Source organism: Phascolarctos cinereus, unplaced genomic scaffold, assembly GCF_003287225.1.
Source record: "Phascolarctos cinereus isolate Bilbo 61053 unplaced genomic scaffold, phaCin_HiC Scaffold_4;HRSCAF=312, whole genome shotgun sequence".
Taxonomy (NCBI): domain Eukaryota; kingdom Metazoa; phylum Chordata; class Mammalia; order Diprotodontia; family Phascolarctidae; genus Phascolarctos; species Phascolarctos cinereus.
In genome coordinates, this window is record NW_027555847.1 from 673198727 (window position 1) to 673214176 (window position 15450).

At 42.0% G+C, this 15450-nt stretch overlaps 1 protein-coding gene across 5 annotated transcripts in view; it reads left to right on the plus strand.

The window, feature by feature from the left end:
- STK11 (serine/threonine kinase 11) overlaps positions 1 to 15450 on the plus strand; it is a 189654-nt gene that overhangs the window by 102798 nt on the left and 71406 nt on the right. The window lies entirely within an intron of this gene.

Consider the following 15450-nt stretch of genomic DNA (forward strand, 5'->3'; position numbering starts at 1 on the left):
TTTGAGTGTGAGCCTTGTAACATATTGTGGGGCTGTGGTCTAAGACCGAGGCTAGTAAGCCTGGAGAGACACATCACAGAATGTTGGCTGCTAGAGATGCTTTTAGCTATAGTAACTTGGGAAGACTGCTAACTGAGGCACAGTGTGAGTACTCACCAACAAAGCCAGAGATTCTTGAAATCAGTAATGCTGGTCACTGACGCTGAGACATTCAAAAAATGGGATACTGTCCTTGAAATTTGGGAATAACAAACAGGCAGGGAACTTGAAGAGTTCTTTAAAAACACCTCCACTTCTCCAGGGCTTCTACCTGCAGTGGTACCGAGAGTTACCAATGCAGTGCATTCAGTTTCTGCCGCCTTGTTGCTGTGACAGGACTTTCTGTGTCAGCTTGCACTAAGCTCAGCACACCCGACTGTTTTCAGTCCTTTGTCCTCTTCTTACCTTAAATGCTTAATAGATTTTAGGCTCAAACGATCAGTGCCCCTTTACCAAATCCCGAAATCGCCAGTGCTTTCTTTCTTTACTGCAGAAATTCCTAAAGGTCTCCAGAGATGAAGCTATGCAGAGAATTAGTTTAGGGTTATCTAGAAATTTTTCTAGAAACATTGCATTCCACTGGCAGGCATTCTCTAGGTCATGTTCTTTGAGACTGGAAGTTTCTAGCTTTGAGTGTCATTTACATCATGCTGGCAACTACACATAATGGGGCTTTCATTGGCCTCTTGGGGGAAAGCTTGAGGCAGAAATGAGGGCCTTATAGATTGGCCTGATCAGGATGAGAAGAGTTAGGGGAGAAACGAATTGGGAAGGAGCAGCAAAGGCTTTGCCATACATCGACTGAATGACCTTGGACAAGTCCCTTCCCCTCTCTGAACATCAGTTTCCTTCCCTAAAATATCATAGTTTTGGTAATGCTGTATTTTAGAAAGGACTTCGACTAACTGGAATATGTCCAAAAGGGTTGGAGAGAAGACTGAAAACCAGGCCCTATAAGAACCAGTTGAAGTACCTTGAATGGTTAACCTGAAAAAGAGAAGGATTGGCATCTTCAGGTGTTTAAAGGTCTGTGTTGTATAAGAGGATTTAGCATTGTTCCACATAACTCCACAGCAGAGGCATCAGACACAGCCTGGTAGGAACCAGATTCAAATGTAATTGGGAAATGAAGAATAAAAATATGATAGAACCTGGATGATGGTAACATGTGGTTTTCTATTTGAAATTGACACCCTTGCTGTAGAAGACAGAACCAGAAGCAGAGGGTAAAAGTTGTAGAAAAGAAGGTTTGGGGTTGAGATAGAGCCATCAGAGCTCCGTGTTGTGATGATTTAGAATTCTGCAGAAGTGAAATGGGCACCTTCAGGAAGGGGGGGGAAGAGAGGAAGGACAAGCATTTATTAACTGTTTATGTGTCAGACACTGTGTTAAGTGCTTTACAAATATTACTTCCTTTGATTTTCACAACAACCTGTGAGATAGGTGCTATTGTTACAGGGGTTATTGTTATTTGACAGTTGAGAAAACAGAGGTTGATGGAATTTAAGTGACTTGCCCAAGGTCACACAGTAAGTATCTGCAGCAGAATTTGAATTCAAGCCTTTATTACTCCAGGCCCACTACACTACCTAGCTGGTGTGGCACCTTCCTCATAACAAAGTTTTAAAGCAAGGCTGATTGACTGCTTGTTGGGGCTATTTCAGAGGGAACTACTTTTCCAATATGAGTTGGTTTAGCTACCCTTTAGGCTCCCTGCCCACTCTGTGACTCTGTGCCAGCTCTGTTTTTCTCACCTCAAAGCCCCGGTTGGGGAATCTGAAGCAGAATTGCTGGTTCTTTGAAGAGTAGTGACTTTCCTTCAGCCTTGACCCCTGCTTTGGATTGTTCAGCCTTCTCTTTGACTTTTTTACTCATTGTAAACTCTCTATTTGAATTCTGTGACTTAATGTAATTAGTATTGAGTGTGACCTATCAGGCCTGGTACAGTTAAACAAGAATTGTTACTCTTTTTTTTTTTGTCCTTAATATTCATCACCAACCTCAGATCATTCTGAGCTTTCGTGCTTCTGACCCTAATTACAGATCTGTACTGGTCTTTTAGTACTTAGTGTTCCTTACCTGTTCTTAGTATCATCTTCCATGCCTGTCTTTTGACAATCTAAGTTGGTTGATGAGTTCTCGGTGTGTCTCCCTAAGTCTTTTTAGATAGCTCTCCCTTTTGTTCTTCGATGGAGTCATTTGTGTCTTCAGAATACCGTTCTTGAGAACTTCCCGTTCCTTTTGGCCTAGTTTCTCATGCAGACATTTGAAAGAAGAAGGTTCTACTTAGCCTTTCTCTAGATTCTTGAAAGCCACTCTCCCCAAACCTAGAGTTCTTTCCAACTAAACTCGGCTTTTATCCTCTTCTCTGTCAGGAGGCCCTCTTAAGATGTAATGGTCACTTCCCCCCAGACACCCATTATTTCAGCTTCAGCAAACAATTCCTGCTTGTTGGGCAAAAGCGGGTTCAGAAAAGCATTTCTCTCGGTGATTCCTGCTCCTCCTGAAAAAAGGCATTTCATTTCCCCCTTACTTTAGCCCAGATGTTTGCATACTATTGAGAAGACAAATGAAGAACAGTCAGACTTAGTTCTTAGGGAGTGATTAGGGATTTGTTTGTTTGGGAAGAAGACGTTCTTTTACACATGATACTTCACACTCTTTCTCTGAAGATCAAGGAAAAATTATTTTTTAGTTTGGTACCTGTTAAGCAATGAGAATTCATATTCATTAAGGGTGGTTGTTTGTTTCAGGGTACTCATTTTTCTCCAACAGTTTTTAAAGATTTTGGCTGGATGTCACAGAACACACCAAGGGTGTTTGGGGGGCAAAATGAACTACTTGAGTCAATCCTAGTTATGGAAATCGCGGCTCCCCCTCACACATACACACACTCTGCCAGTCCCTGAAAGCAGGAGAGCTTAGAAGACGCCCTTCGGAACTCTTGATGTGTCTCTGTTTTCTTCTTGTTGGGCTCTCCTGTTAGGGAATGTAACATTGCACCGTGCATTAGATAGACATTTGCACCATGCTTTGTCTTAGGGTGGATTCGATGATACTTAAGACAAGGCCTTTCCCCTCAACATGTACATGGATAAATATATGTATTGGAATGTTAATTGCAGAAGAGAAATAGAAAATTATAATAGTAATAGCTGATATTTATGTGGCACTTTAAAATTTGCAAAAGATTTTGCCTTTGCTAACTAATTTTGAGCCTCACCATAACCCTGTGAGGTAGGTTCTACAAGGACTATTATTCCCATTTTGTAGATGAAGAAACTCAGACTGAAGTGACTTGTCCAGAGTCACCCAGCAAGTAGGGGTCTGAGATGGAATGGAAACCCTGATCTTCCTGACTTCAAGTTTAATACTATATTATATCACCTTACCTCTTATTGTGCTGTGAAATCAAATGAGAAAACTCAGAGGAGGAAGAGTTGCATTTATTTAAAAAGGGACTTTAAGGATATCAGTAGCAACCATTGGCAGTGAAGGAGAGGGTATTGAGGTATAGAGAACAGAATAGGCTCTGTTGTATAGTGGAAAGAACACCAGAGAATTAAAGGGCCTGAGTTTGCCTTCTTGCTATTCCACTTATACCTGAGTGATGGCGTAGTCATTTAACTTCTCTGAGGGATCTGACTAGATATCGCTAATGTACATTCTCATTTGAAATCCTCTGATACAAAGCTGTGGAGGAGGTCAATATTTTAGTGTGGCTGAAATTAGAGCATGTGTGCTGAGGGGATTTCTAAACTGGTGCTAGATTTTGGAGAAAGGCTACTTATTCCTAGAGAATAAGAGAAATTTTGCGTTTCGGGCCTTAAAATCTAGTATTGAGCAAAGATTCAAGATCCTATCCAGCTAAACTTAATCAAGGGCTTATGTGCTCCTGGGTTTAGTAGCTCTGAGATGAACGGAGTTGGTCCTGCAGATATTTTGACCTAATCCTTTCTCAGTTGCATGTCCAGAGTGGTACAGTAGGTGGTGCTCTCTGCACTTACTATGAATATCCCCAAAGGGGTGTTCTAGGAAGGTTTGGCCTGTGGCAGATGGTATTTTTCCTCCCATGGTTTAGCTGTGCTTTCTTAAACTGACCTCCCTCATCCTCAGCATGCCTAGCCACCAAGTGGTTAATTCAGTACCTTTTCAGGTTCTTTGGCAAAAGATCTAGTTTTCCTTTGGCAGGCTAGAACTATTTCATAAATAGTTTCATGAGCCTATGCCAGAAATAGCTTTGTGCTGGGTTATCGACCAAAACATTACTGGCAGGGAGAAGAATATAATTTAAGTCTCTAAGATAATGGCCAGTTTCATGGTCCATATAGCATCAGTGATGAGTGTGTATAATTTGTGGGAGCAATTTACCTGAACTTGGAAATTGTTTATATTTTCTTGAATGTATGTCAGTTGATAGCTATTCAAAAACAAAAATTTGTTAATTTTTATACTTAACACTGAGGAGATAGAAAATTAAAGAAAATTTAGTTCATGTACTCCAGAAGGTTTTGTTGTGGAGATATGTATATAATACAAATTGTCAGTGCATAAGGGGACTAGAAAATTCTTTGAGATCAAATGAAGAAGAGAACATTTCTGACTTGAAGGATCTAGGAAGTTTTCCTGGAAGAAGAGGTATTTGATATGGCCCTTGAAAGTTGGGGTAGGATGACAATGCGATGAATTGGGAAAAGTGAATTCCAAGCCTTGGAAACAGCTTGAGCAGATGTAATAAAGTTCAAGATGTGGTCAGGAGAAGGTGTGGAATGCAGTTTTGCCTCAGCATAGAGTAGGTGAAGGGCAGTAGTAAAAGCTAGAGCTAGAAATATAGGTTGGACTTAGGTTAGAGAGAGACTAAGGAGTTTGGACTTGATTTGGTAGGCAGCAGGGAACTATTGAGGGTCCTGGAGCTATAGAGTGATAGAATTAGATCTATGCATTAGGAGGATCAGTAAGTGGCATGTAGGATGGGATGTGGGCTAGGAGACCACTTAGGCTATTTGACTGAGTGGGTGAGGGACTGAATTAGGGTGCCAGTAGTACAAATGATAAGAAAGGGATGGATTCAGATGAAGAGAAAAGGAGCCAAAGATGGCTCCGAGCTTATAGGAAGAACCTGGTGAACCGACTAGGAGAATGAAGTGCTGCTTCCATAGATGCAGAATACATTGCCTGTTTACCTATTTTTATGGGAAAACTAGTAAATGGTGCTGAATTGTTTAATACTCAAGGACAGAGAAGACTGCTGAATTGAATTGAATTGAATTAGATCTCCCTACCCCATAAGGTGGGTTTCAGAAAAAATCCTTAAGAGTAACAACACAAATGATGACTTTGTCACCCTTAACTGATATTTCAACATTCTCAGGGATATCAATTAGCTGTAAACTAATCATTTGTTAGAGAATAAACATGTCAACCTAGAAATTTGTTCTGGGCCTATATAACTGTGGAGTCATGTCCATGCAAGGGATTGTTTGTCCTTGACCCTAAACTTAGAGTTCCGAGTGTTTCTATTTTGCTTGTTTTGACCTATTTTCTTAGCAATTCTTTATTCTAAAGATTACCTAGTGTTTAGCTGCTGCTCTTCCCAGCTAGAGAAAATGGCAAGATTTTCTCTTTTCTCCTTGGTGCTTGTTGCTTCTTTTGACCTTTCCCACTTTAATGGTCCACTTTCTTGTTGGGTTGTTGCTCCAGAACACTTGGCAGGCCCCTCCAAAACTAAAGACCTATTTTCAGGATCCTTTAGAAACAGTTTAGTATGTCCTTCACATGCTAACAGATTAAGCTCAACCCCCACCTCAGTAGACAGAGCTGGCTTCTGGCCTCAGTGCTAAAGAATCAACTTGACTTAACAAATTAAACTTAGGTTTCCAATATTCCTGCCCACAGTTCTACTGGTCAGTGAAGTTGTACTCAATAAATCTCTAGGCCTTAATGGTTGTACCCCCTTCTCCTAAGCCCCTTGCTTCTGCTTTGTGCCAGAACTAGTTCTGAGATATGGAGGGGCTCCCTTCCCTGCCAGCTTTGTGGAGCTTACGCTTTTCTTTACTAGGTCCTTTGCCCAAAGTTCCCCAGCATGACAAAGAAGTTTGGCTCCCCTCTTCTAGCAGTTCTGTGGGCAGTGGGGCCCCAGCCCAATTTCTGAGGAATTTTTTCAGTGATGCTTTTTAAAACTTTTTGTTACTGACTTCTCTCTTTGTACTCTTTACCTCTCTCCCTGTCCCCCCTCCACATTTCCTTTAATCCCATTCTAGATTTTTCATTATTTTAAAGACTGTCTCTCCCTTACACACACCTCACCTTTTCTATAAAGCCCTATTGCCCTTGTTCTCTTGAGGAGGTGAGCTGTAGGTATATATTCATAGAAAATATTTGTAGGAAAAGGTAAAATGTGGTGAAAGGAGCTGAGTGGGTTAGTAACTGATCTTATCTCTGTTGAGAGGGGACAGGAAAAACACTTCCCCCTTCACCCCTTCTTAAAGAGGTGGTAACAGCAGGAACCTCAGAAGAGATGGCCTGGTGAAGTTAGATAAAGCTTGGAATTGTTCTTAGAATCTGATAAAAGAGTATAGTATTGGGGTGGAACAGAGAACTGCATTCATCAACATTTCTGTTGCCTGACTTAGGGAGAATATCTATAGACACCCATTATTAATGTATTTTTCCTTCAGAAACTCACAGTTGAGTCAAATTCCTTTAGAAGTACCTCAGGCTAGGAGGGGGATTTGTCAGGGCAGAACTCTGAAGTAATCATCTTTACACCAAAAACACTATCTCCTTTAGTCCCTATAGCTCCCCCAGCATTCCTCAGCGTATAAAGGGATACTCTTACTAAATACTAAAGGCTTAGTGTGATATATTGTCATGGTGAGGCTCAGGGACACTTGGCTTTCAAAGGCTTTGACAGTGGAGCACAAGTGGTGCCTGGTCCTCTGAATTTGGAAAGGCTTTGAATATGGGTCCAGTGGTGGACTCTGTGTTGTCCAAGGACCAACCCAGCACGTTCAGAGAAGCTTATTACAAATTGATAATGGGGGGGGGCAGCTAAGTGGCGCAGTGGATAGAGTGTCTGCCCTGAATTCAGAAGGACCTGAGTTCAGATCTGGCCTCAGATACATAACACTTACTAGCTGTGTGACCCTGGGAAAGTCACTTAACCCCATTGCCTAGCCAAAACAAAACAAAACAAAACAAAAACAAAACCAAATTGATAACAGGGCAGTGGATTTTTGAGCCATAAGAACTTTTAGACTGTCTGCTGAGTTGTAGAGGGATGCTGAGCTATGTCACCAGAAAGAATAACCACCCTAAAGAAATCACAGATTCTTAAATAGACAGACCTCACCAAAGTGTAGCAGAAAGAATCCTTTATCTGGCATCAAAACCTGGGTTTGAGTATTCTTTGCTGTTACCTAGTTATGTGACCTGGGCAAGTCACTTTAATTCATTCAAAAATCATTGGTTAAGCATATAGCGCATACTGTATTTAATATTTACTTATATGTATGCATGTTGTTTTTCTGGTCCCTCCCACCCCAGTAGAATGTAAGCCCCTTGTGGACAGGAACAGTTTTATTTTTGTCTGATTCCCTAGCCCATGGACAGTGCCCAGTAACTCAAAGTTCTTTAGTGTTTTAAAGAATACAGAGTATTTTCTTCCAACAGTTCTCCAAAGTCTGTTGTCACACAAGTATTATCTCCCATCTGACAGATAAGGCTCTTGAATCTCGGAGAACAGATACTTGCTCACAGTTAGATGCACAATAGATGTCAGAGTCTGCCTACAGTCCCGGGTTTCCCACTGATTCTCTGGGGCGCTTGCCACCAGACTCCATTCCTTCTCAGCTCCCTAGCAGTGAGCTCACTTCCACTAATGTCTCACTCGTGGTATTTAAATTTCATGGAGTTGTTTAAACTCTTGTCAGGCTGTTAAAATATTGTGCTCAATTGGTCCCTGTAACTTTCCCTTTTAATCCTCAAGGCCACTGAAAAACTTCAGCTCTGGAGACTGCATCACCTTGCTTTGATTCAAAAATTGTTTTATATTGTCTGAGAACAATGCCTCCCCTCCGAGCACTAGAGCTATACATAGCTGGTGCTATTAATCCTGCTCTCATAAAATTCAGAATTGCTTCATTCTCTTTACTCAACTCCTCTGCCTCGTGTCCTGGTATTGTCTTTAGTAATTGCTTTGTAGGCACAACTGATTTCTAAGCCCACTCTCCCTCTCAGGTGGTCAGGCAAATGCGGGAAGGGGGAGGCACAAGTGTTCCCTTTGATGGAGTCCTGGAGAGAGGGCCGGGTCTGAGAGGGGCCCAGAAATCACCTGAGGGTGGTCTGGCTTCAGACCACTTCTATTACTGGTGCTCTCTTGGACCGGGTGCCAGTCATCCGTCTTCTTTTTACATTTAATTTGCTAAAATTCTAAAGTTCCACAAACACCCCCAAAATGAACATTTCCAGTTATAAAGTAGATGAGAAAAAAAGATTTTTATGTTCTTTAAAGAGGACTTTAAAAGCCCTTGTCAGGTAGCCCTCACTTTAAAACAAAAAGTGTTTATAATAAATTCAACAACGTATTCTTTTCCAGGTTGTCCTCTTGTCTTTGTGTCCTTTGGAGTGTCTTTTGGTACATTTAAGTCTCTTCACTTCCCTAAGGTTCATTTTCCCTGTCTTTAGAATGAGGGGAATTATCTCTCTAGTTTCTGCCATTCTGTTTCTCAGGCCATCTCTGGCTTTTAGGATTGGGTGGGTAAAGCAAGCCAGATGGGCCAAGGGTTGTCCTGCCCTGCAGGCATTTCTGCTTCCTTGTAGTCTGTTAAAAACTAGCTAATATTCCTTCAGTCACTTGCTTTTGCTGTCAGTGAAAATGCTTCATGCAAGCTGGTGAGGAAAGGACTGCCTTCTTCCTCTCTGTGTTGCTTCTCCAAATACTGAGAAGTCTGGCCAAGACAATGGCTAGATTCTGCCTCAAGGCAATGCTGGATATCATCCTGTTCCTTTCCTGGGATGCCTTACAGCAGCCAGGTTTGCTTGGGGGGGGGAGTGGAGAGTGGGGGGAGGAACAAATAAGTATTTTCCAAAAATATCATAGTTTTCTCCCCTAAATAGTTACCTGCCTGTATCAATCAATAAGTCAGCATTTATTAAGCACCTGCCACGTACCAGGTACTATGCTAGGTTCTGGGAATACAAAGTTCAAAATAAACTGTCCCTGCCTTCAGGGAACTTAGATTCTTTTGATGGGAATGACTCCTAAGGAGAAAATATGTACAAAGTAAATACAAGATAATTGGTTCAGAGTGAGGCCCTGAAGCATCCCGAGGGTTTCGAGAAAGGCCTCCTGCAGAAAGTGAGGCTGGAAGGAACCAGGATTCTGAGATCCAGGGGTGAGGGAGAATGGAGCCTGTGGAAAGGTGTGCAGATGTAAATGGGATATTGTGTGTGAAGGGGAATAATGGATAAATCTGAAGCTGTCTTATTAGAAGCCAGTAGGGGTGCCACAGTGCACAGCATGCTGGGCTGGAGTCAGGATGACCTGAACTCCAGTGCAGCCTCAGACACCTAACTACCTGTATTAGGCAAGTAACTTAACCTCTGTCTCAGTTTCCTCACCTGAAAATGGGATAATGGTAGCATCTAGTTGTGAGGATTCAATGAGATAATATTTTGTATAGCACTTAGCACAGTGCCTGGCACATAGTGGGAGTTTAATAAATACTTAGTTTCTTCCACTATTATAAAGCATTTTAAAAGCCAAACAGAGGAGTTTGTATTTTATTTCAAAGGGAAAAGAGAGGCACTGGAGTTTTTTGAGCAGAGATGTGTGCTTTAGGAGTATTCATCTTTGTGGAGGATGGATTGGATTGCAGAGAGACTGCTTTAGGAGGTGGCTGTTGTCTGAGTGAAAAGTGAGGAGAGCTGTATGAGTGGGATGTGAGAAATGTGCAGGGAGAGTCAACAAAACTTGGCAGCTTAGTGGATCTGTAGTGTCAGGACAAGTGAAGGGGTTTTGGAGACTGCTCCAAAGTTGTGAACCTGGCTGAGAGAAGTATGGTGGTGGGGCCCTTATTAGAAACAGAGAAGCTCAAAAGGGGGTGGGTTGGGGAGGGGAGGGAGATAAGGAGTTCTACTTTGGACCAATTTGGTTTGAGTTGCCTTATCTTACATCTAGTGCAAAATGTCAAAGAAGCAGTGGGTCTCATGGGCCTGGGGTTCAGGAAAGAAACGAGGGCTGGATCTGTACACCTGGGACTTCTTACGCAGATAATGAAACTTGGGAGCTGAAAAATGTATAGGAAGAAAAAAAAAAGCCCAGGACAGAATTTTGCAGTATACACACAACCAGAGAATGCAGGACGTGACTTTAACTATCTTATGGGATAGGGGTTTATGCTTTTGCTATATTTGGGCTACAATATGCTTTAATAATAAGAATATGAATTTCTATAGCAACTTTAAGATTTTGTTAGTTGTTTTTCAATTGTGTCTAACTTTTTGTGACCCTATTTGGGGTTTTCTTGGCAAAGATACAGAAGTGGTTTGCCATTTCCTTCTCCAGCTCATTTTACAAATGAGGAACAGTTGGGGTTAAGTGACTTGCCCAGGGTCACTTGCTAGTGAGTGTCTGAGGCCAGATTTGAACTCGGGAAGACTTCAGGCCTGGCACTCCATCCACTGCATCATCCAGGTGTCCCTAGAAACTTGAAGGTTTACAAAGTACTTTTCTTGCAGGGAATGAATGAATAAATGAAAACATTTATTAGTCAGCAAGCATTTATTAAGATATGTGCTATGCCCTAGGGATAAAAATATTAAAAAGAGAAGACAGCATATAAGAGAGTGTTGGTCTAGGGAATCAGTTGGTGAGTTGATGTGTAGGACGGTCAGTTGTCTCTACTTGCAGAATTGGAAAGTAGGGAGAGGGATGAACATCTCATGGCAGACCAGATGGCCTAGGTGGACAGCTGGATGAGATGTTGAAGTAAAACATGGTCTGTTGTCTAGAACCAGCTAGTAAATACAGCGGAATAAGCGGCTTAGATTGTGCTCAACTCAATCAAGAGTAAATGGGTTAGATGCACATGACAGGTACTCCAGAGATAAGTAGATTAGTTTCTGCAAACTAGAGGCAGTATTTCTTGAGGTCCAGGGTGTATGTAGAGGGTTGGTAGGAATAATCATGGTAGCCATGGTCTGGGTGGAGGATTTGATAGCTGACTGTTATGTAGTGGTGAAACGTATGACCCTGAGGGGTCAGTATTATGCTTGACTGACAGAAGAGAAAACTTGGGCCCAAAGAAAGAACATGGTTTATATAATCATATAACTATTTAATGGCAGAACCAGGACTCAAAACTGGGGTCCTAACATCAGATATCACCTTCTCCATCTGGGTCCAGATATGGCCCACAAATCCAGACTACCCCATGTTGGTTGAATAGCCCAGGAGCTCAGAATGGGTGGATTGGGCTCATGGGCCATAGTTTGCCAACCCCTTTTCTACGTGAAGCCTTCTGTGCTCTTCTTCCCCTTTCCACCACCTATTGTAAAGTGACTTCCCATATAAATTACCTTGTTATCTGTCTTGTCTGTATTTGTTGTCTACCCAATACACTGTGAGCTCCATTAGGGCAGGGGTTTTTACTTTTGCCTTTGTATATCCACCATCTGGCAGAGTATCTGACACACAGTGTATGCTTAATCAATGTTTGTTGAGTCATTCTTTCTACTAAATTTTGGTTAATCAGCAAAGGACCGTCTCAGCAGATCCTTGAATTTTATACCAACTTAAGGAAAACACATCGGGACCTTTGAATACAGATATAACAAAGAATCATAAATTTAGACCTGGCAGGGATTGTAGAGGCCATCAGATTCACTCTCCCCCCTTCACCGCTTAACAGAAGAGGAAGTTAAAGCAGACATATGTTAAATGATTTGTCTAGGGTCACACAGTGTCTGAAACAAGATTCAACCTGGGTCTTCCTGACTCCCAAGTCTAGAGTAATAATAATAATAACAGCTTATATATTGCTTTAAGGTATGCAGAGCATTTTATATATATTATTTGATCCTCACAAAAACCCTCTGAGGTAGGTGTCATTACTGTTCTCATTTTACAAATGAGGAAACTGAGGCTGAGAGATGACAAGTCACTTACCAAGAGACACAACTAGTAAATGTCTGAGGCAGAAAGAAGTTGGGCTCAGGTTTTCCTGAATAGCCCTCGTTAATGACTCCTCAAAACAGGGCAGGAATTAGTGGAACCTTGGAACTTCCCATTAGATGTTAGAACTGTGAGGGATCTTAGAGATCCCCTAGAGTCTAGACCATCAGGGATGGTGTCGTGGACCCCTTTATGGATCCTTTCTCAGAATCATGTTGTTAAATTCTTCAAATAAAATAGACAGTTCTAGATTTTTGCAAATGGAAATTTGTATTATGCAAATTTGAGGGCAGGTAGTAGGTGGGGCTAGGGTATTCCCTCTAGGCATTGAAGCCACAGAGGGCGCGGGGCCACATGAAACCCCTTGAGGGTAGGAGGAGGTCTATGAAAGGGTCTGTACAGAGGATTACAAAGAAAGCCAATTATATGAAATATAGTTGTGAAAATATTCAAAGTTTCAAGTTAGCCTCCCTTATCCCCCCCCCCCAGTCTCTCCAGAGACCCCAGGGTAGGATCTTCTAATCTAGTCCAAGTTTCTTGTTTTGCAGATGAGGAAACTGAGGCTGAGAGAGCCTAAGTCACATACCCAGAGTCATACTGGCAGTAAGTGGTAGGGCCAATAGAGGGGCCCCAACCTCTGATTCCAGATTCTGGGTTCCTTTATCTCAGTGGAGATGTGACTCCTACATGTAGGCAAGTCTCTTAACCTCCCTCAGACCCAGCTTCTCCATTGGCGACATGGAGATAGTACTTGTGCTCCCTTCCCCACAGAATTGTTATTTGGAAAACATTTGTAAACCTTAAAGCACCATATAAGGGTGTCCCAAAAGTTTTAGCGTACTAAAATTAAGACTTTGGGGACACCCTATATGAATGGGAGTTGTTATTGCTTTAGTGATCTATAATATTATCTCATGGGTACCCCCTCTACTGGTGCAGTTCACTATACATACATCCAGTCTCATACTGTACAATTCTCATCTGTAATCTTTCTATAAATTCTCTAAATTGGATCTCCTCAACATCTTGGAGATTTTTTATGTATGGATGCAATGTATTTTGTAGATGCAATTATTATTAGCAAATTTGGGGGAAAGGGTGTAGTTTTTAGCCTAGAATCCTAACCTAGCAAAAGTATTCTTTCCTGAAGGGCCCCTTTAGGAATTCAAATTTAAAACTGTCTTTGGTAGTAGCAACTACATTTGTGATATTAAGTCAAATTTGACTCAATTTGCCACTGCCTGGTGAATTGTACCTTCTTGAAAGTAACCATATGTGAAATTGATTTTCTGATAAATGATCTTTCTAGTTTGCTCTCTAAAGTGTATAGTCAAGAAACAAATATGTTTACCTCTCTTATTGGGCCAGTATTATGTCTCTGTGCAGTACTTTTCCCTGGTTGTTATCTGACATGCATCTGGCCAGTCGTAGGTAGTGAGGGACTTTGGGGGAGAAATCTTATCACCTTACCTTTCAGGAGGATAGGTCGAGATGGAAGTTACAACAGAACAGTAAGGGTGAACTCTGTCTGCTCATTGTGCTACAGCTGATTGTGTGTCTATTGTAAAGGGAGGAGATAAAGTCGAATGAAGCTTTAGTTTAAACAACTTAGTTCATGCTTGTTATTGTCATGAGAACCACAAAATGGGGTGGAGGAAACCTACTTCCCCCTCTCCTACCATAATTTAGAGGAAGTTACTTTGGATCCACTTATCTTCCAGTCCCAGCTTTCTGGGGCAACTTCCTGCTTGACAAAACCAGCAGTATGGGGGACCTTGCTTATTAAATAAACTCCGTGAGGGTTGAGAAGAGCATGTGTTTAGTCTCATTTGTGTTCTTTACAGTAGAGCCCTGCACGTAAGAGACATCAGTAAATGTTTGTTGAACTGAATTGAGTTGAATTCCTGTGTTACATAAGGTGTCCAGCAGGTGGCAAGAGGGCCCACAGAGCTGAGTGTCTGCAGACTTCAGCTCTGGTGACGCTTCTTACCTGCAAGGTTGAGAGCCAGAAAGACGGGCCTTCTTAAGTTATAAAACAGCATGCTGATAATGATAACGTAAGCTTCAGCAGATGTGTGAGCTCATCCACTTGAGTCCTTCCACATCTTAGTAGACAGTCCCTGAGTCTCTGTGGCCAACCTTCTGGTGATGAGCCTTTCTGAACAAATTAATCCATCAGTTAATGAGCAATTAATAAAGCATTTATTAAGCACCTTCTATGGGCCAGACACTGTACTAGTTCCCTAGCATGGAATCTAACACATAGATTTAAAAAATAAGTATCAACGTTCTTGTCCTCAAGGAGCTTATATTCTATCAGTGGAAAGCAGGACTGTCCATTTAGGAGGATGCATAATGTAAAGGGAAAAGCCTGAGGTCCGTAGGTCTTCAAACTCTAGTTCTGCCATACACAGCCAGTTTGACCTTGGGGTTCCTCATCCATAAAATGACCTAGAGGGGCAGTTAGGTGGCGCAGTGGATAGAGCACCAGCCCTGGCTTCTGGAGGACATGAGTTCAAATCCAGCCTCAGACACATAACGCTTACTAGCTGTGTGACCCTGGGCAAGTCACTTAACCCCATTGCCTAGTGCCACCCCCCACCCCCCCACCCCAAATGCACAAAATGAACTAGATGACCTCTAAGGTCATTTCTACTTCCAAATCTATTTGAGGGAGACATGGTCTTCCCAGAGTATTACAGGAGAGATTAAAAATAAAATACACTGTGATTAGGGAAAGAACCACAAACTGGAAAATCAGAACAGCTTCTTGAAAGGAGATAGATGGTAGCATTTGCCCTGAGCCTTGATGTGGGGGCAAGAGGCAGAGGTACTCAAGGTGAGATATAGAATGTCAAGCACAGCCAGGGACTCATTAGTCATCTGTCTTCTGCCAAAAGGCAGAGTTTGTCTTTGGGTTTGTACCTTGAGCTTTTCCAGTTTGTAGGATCTGCCAGCGCTTGTGCTCCCCGGCATAGCCTTCAGGAACTCTCTAGGCCACAGTAAAGTGTGAGAATTGGACCAGTGGGAGAACCATGGCAGTAGCTTAGATTTATGGAGCATGTCACAATTTTTGAGCACTTTAAGTAAATTATATCATTTAGTCCTCATAAGAACCCTGTGAAATTGTTAAGAAAGCTCCTTGATAGATGATGACACTGGGCCTTTAAGGGTCACATAGGGTATCCTTGGCTGAACCAGAGCCTGGCTCTCTTGGCTCCTTGCCCAGGGCCCTT